This window comes from Mobula birostris, chromosome 13 (genome assembly GCF_030028105.1).
Source record: "Mobula birostris isolate sMobBir1 chromosome 13, sMobBir1.hap1, whole genome shotgun sequence".
NCBI lineage: Eukaryota > Metazoa > Chordata > Chondrichthyes > Myliobatiformes > Myliobatidae > Mobula > Mobula birostris.
In genome coordinates, this window is record NC_092382.1 from 23892018 (window position 1) to 23904697 (window position 12680).

The 12680-nt window shown below is 45.0% G+C and overlaps 1 protein-coding gene across 1 annotated transcript in view; it reads right to left on the reverse strand.

Moving 5' to 3' along the window:
- Positions 1 to 12680, reverse strand: part of LOC140208596 (uncharacterized) — a 587054-nt gene that overhangs the window by 86484 nt on the left and 487890 nt on the right. The window lies entirely within an intron of this gene.

The window sequence follows — 12680 nt, forward strand, 5'->3', positions numbered from 1 at the left end:
TCAAGCAACCAGTTTTCTGTGCATTGGATCAGCGATCAAGGAGATATTTGTTTTTAAGCCACTTCCAGCTGTGGTGCCTTTTGTTTTCCAACTGTTGCCTGGTTGCATGACTTACATTTTCCACAGGTTAGTTAAAGATCAGCTCTAGAACAATGGCCTTCTGTTTCAAAGCAAAGGTGCGGGAGCTGTACAGCAAACACACGTTCCGTTTTCAGAGTTTCTTATTTCAGACCAATACATCTATTGTTCCTGTGTCGATTGTGAGCTATTTGAACTCTTCCTCTCAATGGTCAGTGGAAGCAAAGACTGTCTAAGGCCGAGATTCTTGATAAACAACGGGTTTGAAGTGTTACTGGGATGGACATGGGGGAATACGTAATGAAATTTTAAATCTGATCAGCCATGATTTCATGATCTGCTGAAGCAGTTTCGAGGGGCCCGTGTGGTCCAGTTATGCGTGTTGCTATGTTGACTCGAAAAGCTCTGACAATTTAATTAACGTAAATTGGTATAATGACTGCATGCGAAGGGAAACATGATTTTTTTTGTATTTGAACTAAAATCAGACATTAATTATCTATGTCCAGCTTTGTGCGTAATTTATGTGCCCTAGCTGCGTTCGGGGGTCGAAATTTTGACTAACTAGGTGAGCTGAACATCACGGTATCGGACCGAGAGACACGCTCCCCGTTCGCTGTTAATCCCGGCGCAGACTCCCTGGGGCTCTCGTGTTCAAACTCACGACCCCGCCCCGCCCACTGCCCGACACGCACGTTCTCGCAGAGCTCGTTACCCTCGCGCTCCCGGGCTCACACTGAGACCCTTTAAGAAAACTTATTTATTTTTTTTTAAATATTTTATTTGGGAAATCAGCTGGACAACTGTCGTCAGGTGACGTGTGAATTATTTAGCTCCATTGGTGTCGGAAAATGTCAATTGATGCCTCATTCATGCAGGTTAAGCACACTGATCCAGGTTCATTGTCGCCCATCCGGGAGGTCAGACTGTGGTTACCCGAGACCGTACTGAACGCTGCTTGGTTACAGCATCAGATGTAAATGGTGTCTCCTATAGCAGGGTATAGGTTTTATCGGTTTCCCTGCAGGAGAAAGCGTTAAAACGACTTTGCTCAGTCCCTAATGAGAGTGAATTGTGGGATAAATTGGAATAAATTTCAGCAGAAAGGCCACACCCTGTGTGAGGAATGAGCGTGGAAAGGCAGCTCTCACAGCCTCACAGCGCCACAATCCGCACGTCCCGAATCAATCAATCAATCTCCTGGCCCTTCCTGCTTCCTTTCCAGTCCTGGTGAAGTGTTTCGGCCCGACATGTCAACTGTTTATTTCCCTCTACGGGTGCTGCCAGGACTGCTGAGTTCTTAACGCAATTTATGCATTGCCCTGGCTACGAAAGATCAGCGAGAGTTCGCGTATTGGGAAGTGGGTGGGGTTAGTTGAAAGGAACAATTTGCTGGATATTGATACATCCATGGATATTGAAATCATATCCACACTGTCAGAATATTCCTGGGGAATTAAGAAGGGATCCCCGCAGAGCCCCCCGTGGCCGCAGGTCCCCACATCGCCGCCACTGGTCGGAAGCTGGAAGGACAACGGAGGGGGCTCGGCTGTCCGGCCTGTTCTCTGTGACACTCCCGACCTCCACATCAATTCCATTCATCCGACTCTGGGAAAACTTTAACAATCAACAGCATAATTCCTCTCAGCGATCAGCTGTCTGAATGATCCCCTGGGTTTTAGAGAAAGGGTTCCCTATGGTCCACATTGTCAGAGCGGTCAGTTTACAAGGATTTAAAGACTGCAGGAATGAGAGGTCTTCTGTTGTCTAATACACAGTGTGCAGACTCCGATGGCAATTCTGGTTTACATTAGTATATCAGCTGTTTTTTCAAGATACTGAACAACGAGACACTGCACCGATTAAAACTATAGGAAACAGTTTCAGCCTAGAAGGTCCTCCCCAAAAAAATTGAGAATTTGTGACACAACTGGAAACAAACAGCCCGCTTCCCATTCCACCAGTAACACGGCGCAGCCAGGCGAATCTCATGATTGATTTTGTTTTCCTTCGGAAATCAAATTAAACGTCCATTTAGTTATTTTAAAACGCAAGTCTCCCCACCCCCCACACCGGGATCTGACGTCATCTTGCTGTCGACTTTGACTGGTTGTTATCTCTGGGGGGGGGGTTATCTCGGTACAGTTGCTCCACAATCGGCCCATTACTGGAATGATCTAACTGCCAACATCTGTTAAAAATGGCTCTTTACAAACAGACTGACTTCGAAGTCAGTTCCTGATGCCTGGGGCACAGTTAAATCTGGAGAAAGAGAATATTCAGTGTTCAAAAGGGAAACAACAAACACCAAATGCAGAATAATTCATCAGACTTCGCGGCTCCTTTCCTTCTGCTGACTTTGTGCAATAAACCAACAACGATCTTTGCCCTGAGCTGTTGCTGGAGTTTATAACCTGACAATAAACTGGTCCCGAGGTGAACAATAACTCAAAGCGACGGCACCAACAGAACGGAACCGGGATGCGAGTAGTGATTCCTCTCTGGAGGTGGTAAAATTTTGCACACGGTAGTATTAATTCTGGGTCGGACCACAAGTTAGAAAGACTTACTCAAGCAAGGTGAGTCTTTGTGTGGATTAACTCAAGCGTTATGGAGTAAGGTGTGGCGTTACCTGCTGAATAGGGGGAAGTTCAGGTTTATGAGCGAGTTATCAACTGAACATTGCTCAGGGTGTGTTCACTTACTGTTAGTGTCCAGAAAATTCAGATGCTTGGATTCCCTGAAACCAGACCCAGGAGTTCTGCGTCAGGTAGGAACATGGACTGTATTCGGCAGTGTTATGGTGTTTTAATAAGCCCACTTGTAAAGGCAGCATTTCTAATATTTCTACCATATCAATGTTATCGTTGAACTTGCAAGGCTTTACGGATCTGTCTGCTTTATTATTCTGTACGCGTATTTTTTTTTAGCGAAGACGAGGTAGATCTGGAAATGATATTTATATTAACAAATATTGTGGTAATTCTCACTGACCGTAGATAAAAATAGCAAATTCTCCACTCAGTGGGCATTTTACCATGTACCTCCTGTAGCTAATAATGTGTCCACTGAGAGCATGTCCGGGGGATTCTGCTGATGTTGCCCGTCCACTTCAATACTGACCACTGCGCTACCGTCCGCTTCACTGCTGACCACTACGCTACCGTCCGCTTCAATACTGACCACCACGCTACCGTCCGCTTCAATACTGACCACTACGCTACCGTCCGCTTCAATACTGACCACTGCGCTACCGTCCGCTTCAATACTGACCACTACACTACCGTCCGCTTCAATACTGACCACCGCGCTACTGTCCGCTTCAATACTGACCACCACGCTACCGTCCGCTTCAATACTGACCACTGCGCTACCGTCCGCTTCAATACTGACCACTGCGCTACCGTCCGCTTCAATACTGACCACCACGCTACCGTCCGCTTCAATACTGACCACTACGCTACCGTCCGCTTCAATACTGACCACTGCGCTACCGTCCGCTTCAATACTGACCACTACGCTACCGTCCGCTTCAATACTGACCACTGCGCTACCGTCCGCTTCAATACTGACCACTACGCTACCGTCCGCTTCAATACTGACCACTGCGCTACCGTCCGCTTCAATGCTGACCACTACGCTACCGTCTGCTTCAATACTGACCACCACGCTACCGTCCGCTTCAATACTGACCACTACGCTACCGTCCGCTTCAATACTGACCACTACGCTACCGTCCACTTCAATACTGACCACCACACTACCGTCCGCTTCAATACTGACCACTACGCTACCGTCCGCTTCAATACTGATACCACGCTACCGTCCGCTTCAATACTGACCACTTCGCTACCGTCCGCTTCAATATTGACCACTACGCTGTATTCGCTGGTATTCGATGTAGACGGGGAGTTGATTGCATTCGCTGTTATTTAGGAGGTGAGGAGGTTTTATCCGCTCGTGGTTCGATCCTTTGAATTGAGCCCTTGCTGGGGACATTGAACATCACTCTGAGTCTGGACAGGAATGTGGAGAACATGTTTACTACTGAGGAGAGAGCTGAAACAGGTGAAGAGAGATGAGGTTATTTTTCTGAGGTGGAACAAGTGTGTCTTCGGAATTCTCTTTTTTGCCTGGGTTCTCTGACGAAGAACGGTACAAGTATTTGCAAAATAAATGTGATTCCGGTTGATATATGTGTGAAGTAAATGGGTTGCCAGGCAAATTCGCCAGCGGGAAATGGTCATAATTTCATATGATTGCTGCTGTGACATGGTGACCTGTTTCCAGTCAGTGAGCAATAAACTGAAGGAGAAGGGTGTCCTTATCTCGCTGTCGACTTTGACCGGTTGTTATCTCTGGGAGATGGTTATCTCCGCACAGTTGCTCTCCAGTTGGTCCATTATTGTAATGGGCCAACTGCGGGCAACTGTTAAAAATGGCTCTTTATAAACAGGGTGACCTTGAACTCAGCTCCAGGCAGAGGGGGCACAGTAAAATCCAGAGAAAGAGAATGGCTCCCGTTCAAAAGAGAATATTATTCCAAATACATAATATTTCATCAGAGCTCACAGCGCCCTTCCTTCTGCTGTCTCTGTGCAATAAACCCACAGCGATCTTTGCCCCGAGCTGTCTCCAGGGTTTATAACTTGACAATAAACTGGTCCCAAGGTGAACAATAAATTAAAGCGACGACACCAACGGAACTGAACCAGGATGCGGGTTGTAATTCATCTCTAGAGCAGATCAAATATTCCAGAGAGAGGAAATTACTGCACCGCTTGCACTGTGGTATTAATTCTGGTTCAGACCACTTGTAAGAGTGACTTGTTCATGGAAAATAAGCTTTTATGTGGTTTAACACAAGCGTTGAGGAACAAGGTGTCGCGTTACGTGCTGAATAGACTGAAGCTCAGGTTAATGAGCGAGTTATCAACAGAACATTGCTCAGGGTGTGTTCACTTACTGTTAGGGACAATAACATTCAGATGTTCGGATTCTTTGTAAACAGACTCAGGAGTCCAGCACCAGGTAAGGACAGAGGCTATAGGGGGAAATGTTATGGTGCTTTATTACGCAATCTGGTCGCGCTGGTATTGCTAATGTTTCTATCAGTTCCACATTGTCCTAAGGACTGCGTGGATTAACGAATATGTGTGTTTTATTCTGTTTGTGTATTTTTTAGCAGAACATTTATAAATCTGGCAGTGACATTTAGGTTAAAACTTCCTGTAATAAATCTCACCGGCAGTTGATAAAAGTATGGAAGTCCACACTCAGTGGGCACGTTTTTATGTACCCCCCGTACCTAATGATGTGGCACTGAGTGCATGTTCGGGGTTTACTGCAATTGTACCCCGTCCAAATCCAATGTTCTGCGTTCAGTGTCGCTCTCTTGCACGCCGCTGTTGGACCGCATGGTTATTTGAGTTCCTGCCGCCGTCCCGTTGGATTTAATCAGTCTGTCCAATCTCACTGAGCTCTCTCATTAACGAGGCCTTTAGAACTGCTGCTCACTGGATTTTTCTTTGGTTTGTTTCCGGACCATTCTCTGTAACCCAGGAGATTTATACGTGAAAATCCAAGTAGTTGATCAGTTTCCGTAACACTCATTCCACCCAGTCTGGCACCAGCGATCATTCCACGGTCAACGTCACTTACATCACATTTATTTCCTATTCTGATGTTTGGCCTGAATAACAACTGAACCTGTTGAACATACCTACATGTGTTTATGCTTTGAGTTGCTGCCACGTGATTAACAGATTCGCATTAATGAGCTGGTATACAGTTGTACCTAACAAAGAGGCCATTTAGTGCATTTCCCATTTAGACAAACCCTCACCCACCTCGAATGAGATGAGATCTGGGCCTAACTATTGACGATTTGCATGTTTGCAACAGCAGGTTGTCGCTGGCAAGGTAGTGGACAAAACACTGTTATAAGGTGGGGGTAACCTGGAGAGAGAGACCCGTCAGTGTTCCTCTGAACTACGCGTCTGCAGAACCAAAATGCTCCTGCAAACGGAGCCTTTGTTGCAGCGCAGATGGGATTAAACTCTGCCAGATAAACATTTATGAAACCTGAAGGTTTGTGTCTGTTGTAATGCATTTTTATCATATCCTTTAATTAATAATTAAAATCAAAGGAATAATTTTTTCTTGTCAGTCTTCATTCTAAATATTCATCGATGCACATTACAAAACCAAAAAAAAATATCTACGATGTCGCGCTTTTTTCAGGCCGTGTGAAACTTTCCAGCTCAGAGCAATGGTTGATTCACGCAGCTGCCAAAATAGTAATTAGTGGGAACATTGGAGATGGAACCACGTTACATTCTATGCATATTGAACACGATTGAATATGGTACATTATCGTTCTTCCAGTTACAGACGATATGTTAAGAGTCAATAGAGTGGACAGAACTGTTTCACCGGGAGCCTCTCTGGTATCCAGGAAGTAGTGATGAATAATGCAAGCAAATTAATAATAATTTCGCCTTGTCCGAGGGAGCGTACTCTGAGGCAATGAGGCTCAAGTGTCTAACAATACAGAACTAATGTTGAGCAGCGAATAACTAGAAGGTCTATTTACTATAAATTCAAGAACATTTCATTTTCGTTTCTCGGACGATCACTTTTAATGCCCCGATAATCACTTTTACTACCTTTTCAGAACACTGGGTGTAGTACCTCCCCCATTATAGGTATGAGCAAGGATGAGATCTGGGCCAAATTGCTCAATTAAGCATTCAGAAGATCGGGCAGCATCTTGGACAGTCCCAGTTCTGATACTGGGTCTTCCACAGTTTCTCTTTACACACATCCAATCTGATGTACCGAGTATCTAGCGCGAGAGAAAAAAAGACATGATTGAATGATGGAGCAGACTCGATGGATCGAATCACTTCATTCTGCTCCGATAGCTTATGTCTTTCCCTGACTGAATGATGAGTCCTTCGTATCCCGTATCAGAATTTGTGACGTGTGAGGGACAATTACAGACTTGTTCACTGAGATCCTTTTATTTGTCTTCAGCGTTTAAATTTCAGTCAGATTTGTTTTCGGAACATTGAGCGGAAATATTTGGTTTTCCTTTGTATTGTTAATGTGCTTCATTATCTCTCTAGTTAAACTTAGACCTGCGGTGAGAGATTTACTGGAAGAAAACCCCACAACTGGAAGTGAACCACGACTGAAGGTGAGGGAACAGCAGCAAGTGAACCAGCCCGAGGACTGAGAGCACCAGCTGGAGAGAACCCTTCTTACTCAGGGTTTCCATTGATTCGCTCAGGAGCAAGTTTTGTGAGTGTCATTTATTCAAACACTGGTCCTTTAGACATTACATGCATGTACAAAGGAAGGAACGAAATAAGTGGAATGGGCTGAATGTGCCCAGAGATACCAGTGATGCCTCTGCCTGACCCGGTTGCAATCACTCCAGGTCTGGTAATGTGTTTTCAGAAACCCACCTCTCTAAAGTCACTCACATTCTCTCAGTGTTTGCTCATTTGAAGGTCCTGCATCATCTGAAGTAGCTTTTGGTCAGTTCTGATGTTTCCTTGTTACGTTATAATCATCTCAAAATGCGTTGCCAATTTCCTCCCTTTATAAGAAGCCCCGAGTGCGTTGTACTGTAGTGATTGTGGAAATGTGGAATTTCCATGAACGGCAGCAACATGCCATTGATTCCTCTGGCTATTGTCATCTCCTCTGACTATTGTATACTCGCCCTCGAATATATTGTCGTGTAGGCCTGCGCCGAGAACAGATCTGTTTTAAAGCAAAATGTCCCAACACTGTATTTTATTCAGTCCTCACTAGCAAATGGCAACCAATAATTTACATTTACATACCTTGGCCTCATCAAGTACTTTTCTACTAATTACATTGTCAGAACCTGTGAACATGACATTAAGCAGAGGTGGAAATTCAAAGTTATTTACCCATGGATGTTGTACATTACACATCAGCAAAGCCTTTGACAAGGTGTCACATGGCAGCTTGGTCTCGATGATTAGGTCCAATGCTGTCTGGAGAGGGCAAATTGGATGTATACAAATTTAGCTTCAAGGTAGCAAGCAAAGAGTGCTGGTTGAAGGTTTCTCCTCGCAGTGGAGGCTAGTAGTCAGTGGTGTGCGCCAGGCTACAAGTTGGGATCTTTGATATTCGTTATTTTATAGCAATGATTTGGGTGCGAATGCACAAGACTTACTTGATGGGTAAGTTCGCAGAATGCATAAAATTAGTAGTTGCTGCTCACAGAGAAGTTCGTCGGAGCATTTAGGGGATCTAAATGGACAGGAGGTGGTAAAGAGATTGAAAAACCAACCTGAGCAGCAAGGGATTCATGCAGATGTTGGGGATTATGTGCAGGAAACAGCCAGAGGAAGTGGATGAGGCCGGTACAATCGCATAATTCATACAGCAGTTGGGATGTGTAGATGGAGTGAAAAGGCCAGAAGGGAAATGGACCCATCACAGGGAATTGTGACTATCTTGGTGGGCACTGTGGTTCGCATTGTCTCGTTTTGCTGAACGCTGCGAATTTGGACTCTAGTGTTCCGTGACTCTGTCAGTAGATGCGCCAGGTATAACTGGAGAGACATACAGACATGGTGTGGATGTTGCTGTTAACAGGGAATGTTTAATCCCCAAACCAACTGCATCTCTGATACAGGGGATGAAGATACTGTCAATTTGCAAAATAATCGTACTCTCTCTGACTTACTGTCTGCTTGTGGTGTAATTCAGGGTATCACCAGCAGATGGAGCTTTCTAGCACCGGGACCAACGTGTAAACAAGACGACGACAATCAGCAATCGTCAGAATGGACACAGGTATGATCACAGGGATCTTTGAATTAAACTTCTGTCGCGTTTCTACACAGTACTTCAGATGAAGAAACTGACATAGATGTTAACAGGGCATAGAAAAGTTTCATCAAGCAGTATCATTTATCCCACTGGTAAAGCGGCATTGAGTAATTCATCAACCTAACAGATCCAGCGCAGGGACCTGACAACAGTAATGGTCGAATCACTCCACTCACCATGCAAAGCTTCACCTGAGTGAAAAGAACAGGGACTCCTGAATCAGGTGGTCGTGAGTGAAACACAGACAGGAATGTGACAGCGGTCTTGTGGTTAATGTAAACGTTCAGGGTCAGGGTCCGTTTCACCTCCAGACAAGTACTGAGGTGTAAGATATCTCCAGCTTTCATTTATAAAATTCAGATCCAGATAATAGGAGCATTTCCGGGATTTCAGAGATTCTGTGATAACACAGCATTTCAGGTTTTGGAAGGAAAGCTATCAACCCCCTCTGTTTTTTTCTTGGCTGCTTCGCAAAGGAGAAGGGGGGGGGGTGTTTCCGAAATCTGTTTTCTGTAGCAGAGAGGAGAACATTGCTAGTATTTCGAATGGCTGAGGATCAGGAGGCAGCTCATTGTAGATACATTTTTGATCTGCTTCGGAGTTTTACTACCCTAATGAATGTCTGAGCTGTGGAGAAATGGTGGACGTGAGTTTCTAAATATTTCCCTCTTCAGATGATCTTCTACCTGAATTTAAATTCCCAAGATTTCTGCTGGGAAACCCGGTATAACCAATGACCAACTGTCTCTGTCACCTGCAGGCATTGTGATTTTGCTCAAATATGTGATTCTATGTGGAATAAAAATATGTTACAGCCTGGAAACAGGTCCTTCGGCCCATCTAATTCGTGCTGATTTAAATGCCTGAGATTGCCCTATTTTCCTGCAGTTTTTTTACCAAATTTCCCTTGTAAACTTCCTTCTATCCTTTTTCCTGCCCACATGCTCTCATTTTCGTAATTTTATTTGTGTTTGCAATCTCCTCTGGATGAACGTAATATATACCCATCACTCACTAAGTGAAAAATGCCCTTTTCGTCCCTTTTAAATATCTGCACTGAAGGCTTAGATTTCCCTACCCTGGGAAAAAGACTGTGACCATCTACCCTATTTACACCTCTGATTATTTTATGTTCATATACGTGTGTAAGGTCACACTTCGAGTTCCTGAGCTCCAGGGCAAACTGTCCAAGCCGATCCATATAGCACAAAAAACAACACCCTAGTCCAGTACCGTAGTGGTCATTCCCCACTACATACTTCCCAGCTTAATCACCTCCATCCTATAGATTAGCAACTGCAACTACACACAAAGTTCTCTGAGCAAGACATTGCCAATGACTTGCATAGTTGTTACATGACGATCATCTGGCGGGGGATAGGAAGGGAACCAGGGGAGCGGTCAGCATAGATCCCTCGGTAATGGTCAGCCTGCGACCCAGGGTACCGGACGATGTGCGTCTCATAGAACACAGAACATAGAACATAGAATAGTACAGCACAGTACAGGCCCTTCGGCCCACAATGTTGTGCCGACCCTCAAACCCTGCCTCCCATATAAGCCCCCACCTTAGATTCCTCCATATACCTGTCCAGTAATCTCTTAAACTTCACTAGTGTATCCGTCTCCACCACTGACTCAGGCAGTGTATTCCACGCACGAACCACTCGCTGAGTAAAAAACCTTCCTCTAATATCCTCCTTGAACTTCCCATCCCTTACCTTAAAGCCATGTCCTTTTGTATTAAGCAGTGGTGCCCTGGGGAAGAGGCGCTGGCTATCCACTCTAGCTATTCCTCTTATTATCTTGTACACCTCTATCATGTCTCCTCTCATCCTCCTTCTTTCCAAAGAGTAAAGCCCTAGCTCCCTTAATCTCTGATCATAATGCATATTCTCTAAACCAGGCAGCATCCTGGTAAATCTCCTCTGTACCCTTTCCAATGCTTCCACATCCTTCCTATAGTGAGGTGACCAGAACTGGACACAGTACTCCAAGTGTGGCCTGACCAGAGTTTTATAGAGCTGCATCCTTACATCGCGACTCTTAAACTCTATCCCTCGACTTATGAAAGCTAACACCCCATAAGCTTTCTTAACTACCCTATCCGCCTGTGAGGTAACTTTCAGGGATCTGTGGACATGTAACCCCAGATCCCTCTGCTCCTCCACACTACCAAGTATCCTGCCATTTACTTTGTACTCTGCCTAGGAGTTTGTCCTTCCAAAGTGTACCACCTGACATTTCTCCGGGTTGAACTCCATCTGCCACTTCTCAGCCCACTTCTGCATCCTATCCATGTCTCTCTGCAATCTTTGACAATCCTCTACACTTTCTACAACACCACCAACCTTTGTGTTGTCTGCAAACTTCCAACCCACCCTTCTACCCCCACATCCAGGTCGTAAATAAAAACCACGAAAAGTAGAGGTCCCAGAACAGATCCTTGTGGGACACCACTAGTCATAATCCTCCAATCTGAATGTACTCCCTCCACTACCACCCTCTGCCTTCTGCAGGCAAGCCAATTCTGAATCCACCTGGCCAAACTTCCCTGGATCCCATGCCTTCTAACTTTCTCAATAAGTCTACAGTGTGGAACCTTGTCAAATGCCTTACTAAAATCCATATAGATCACATCCACTACACTACCCTCATGTATATGCCTGGTCACCTCCTCAAAAAACTCTATCAGGCTTGTTAGACACGATCTGCCCTTCACAAAGCCATGCTGACTGTCCCTGATCAGACCATGATTCTCTAAATGCCCATAGATCCTATCTCTAAGAATCTTTTCCAACAGCTTTCCCACCACAGACGTAAGGCTCACTGGTCTGTAATTACCCGGACTATCCCTACTACCTTTTTTGAACAAGGGAACAACATTCGCCTCCCTCCAATCCTCCGGTACCATTCCCGTGGACAACGAGGACATAAAGATCCTAGCCAGAGGCTCAGCAATCTCTTCTCTTGCTTCGTGGGGCAGCCTGGGGAATATTCCGTCAGGCCCCGGGGACTTATCTGTCCTAATGTATTTTAGCAACTTCAACACCTCCTCTCCCTTAATATCAGTATGCTCCAGAACATCAACCTCACTCATATTGTCCTCACCATCATCAAGTTCCCTCTCATTGGTGAATACCGAAGAGAAGTATTCATTAAGGACCTCACTCACTTCCACAGCCTCCAGGCACATCTTCCCACCTTTATCTCTAATCGGTCCTACCTTCACTCCTGTCATCCTTTCTTTCTTCACGTAATTGAAGAATGCCTTGGGGTTTTCCTTTACTTTACTCACCAAGGCCTTCTCATGCCCCCTTCTTGCTCTTCTCAGCCCCTTCTTAAGCTCCTTTCTTGCTTCCCCATATTCGTCAATAGACCCATCTGATCCTTGCTTCCTAAACCTCATGTATGCTGCCTTCTTCCTCCTGACTAGATTTTCCACCTCACTTGTCACCCATGGTTCCTTCACCATACCATTCTTTATCTTCCTCACCGGGACAAATTTATCCCTTACATCCTGCAAGAGATCTCTAAACATTGACCACGTGTCCATAGTTCATTTCCCTGCAAAAACATCATCCCAATTCACACCCGCAATTTCTAGCCTTATAGCCTCATAAATTGCCTTTCCCCAATTAAAAATGTTCCTGTCCTCTTCGATTCTATCCTTTTCCATGATAATTATAAAGGCCAGGGAGCGGTGGTCACTGTCCCCCAGATGT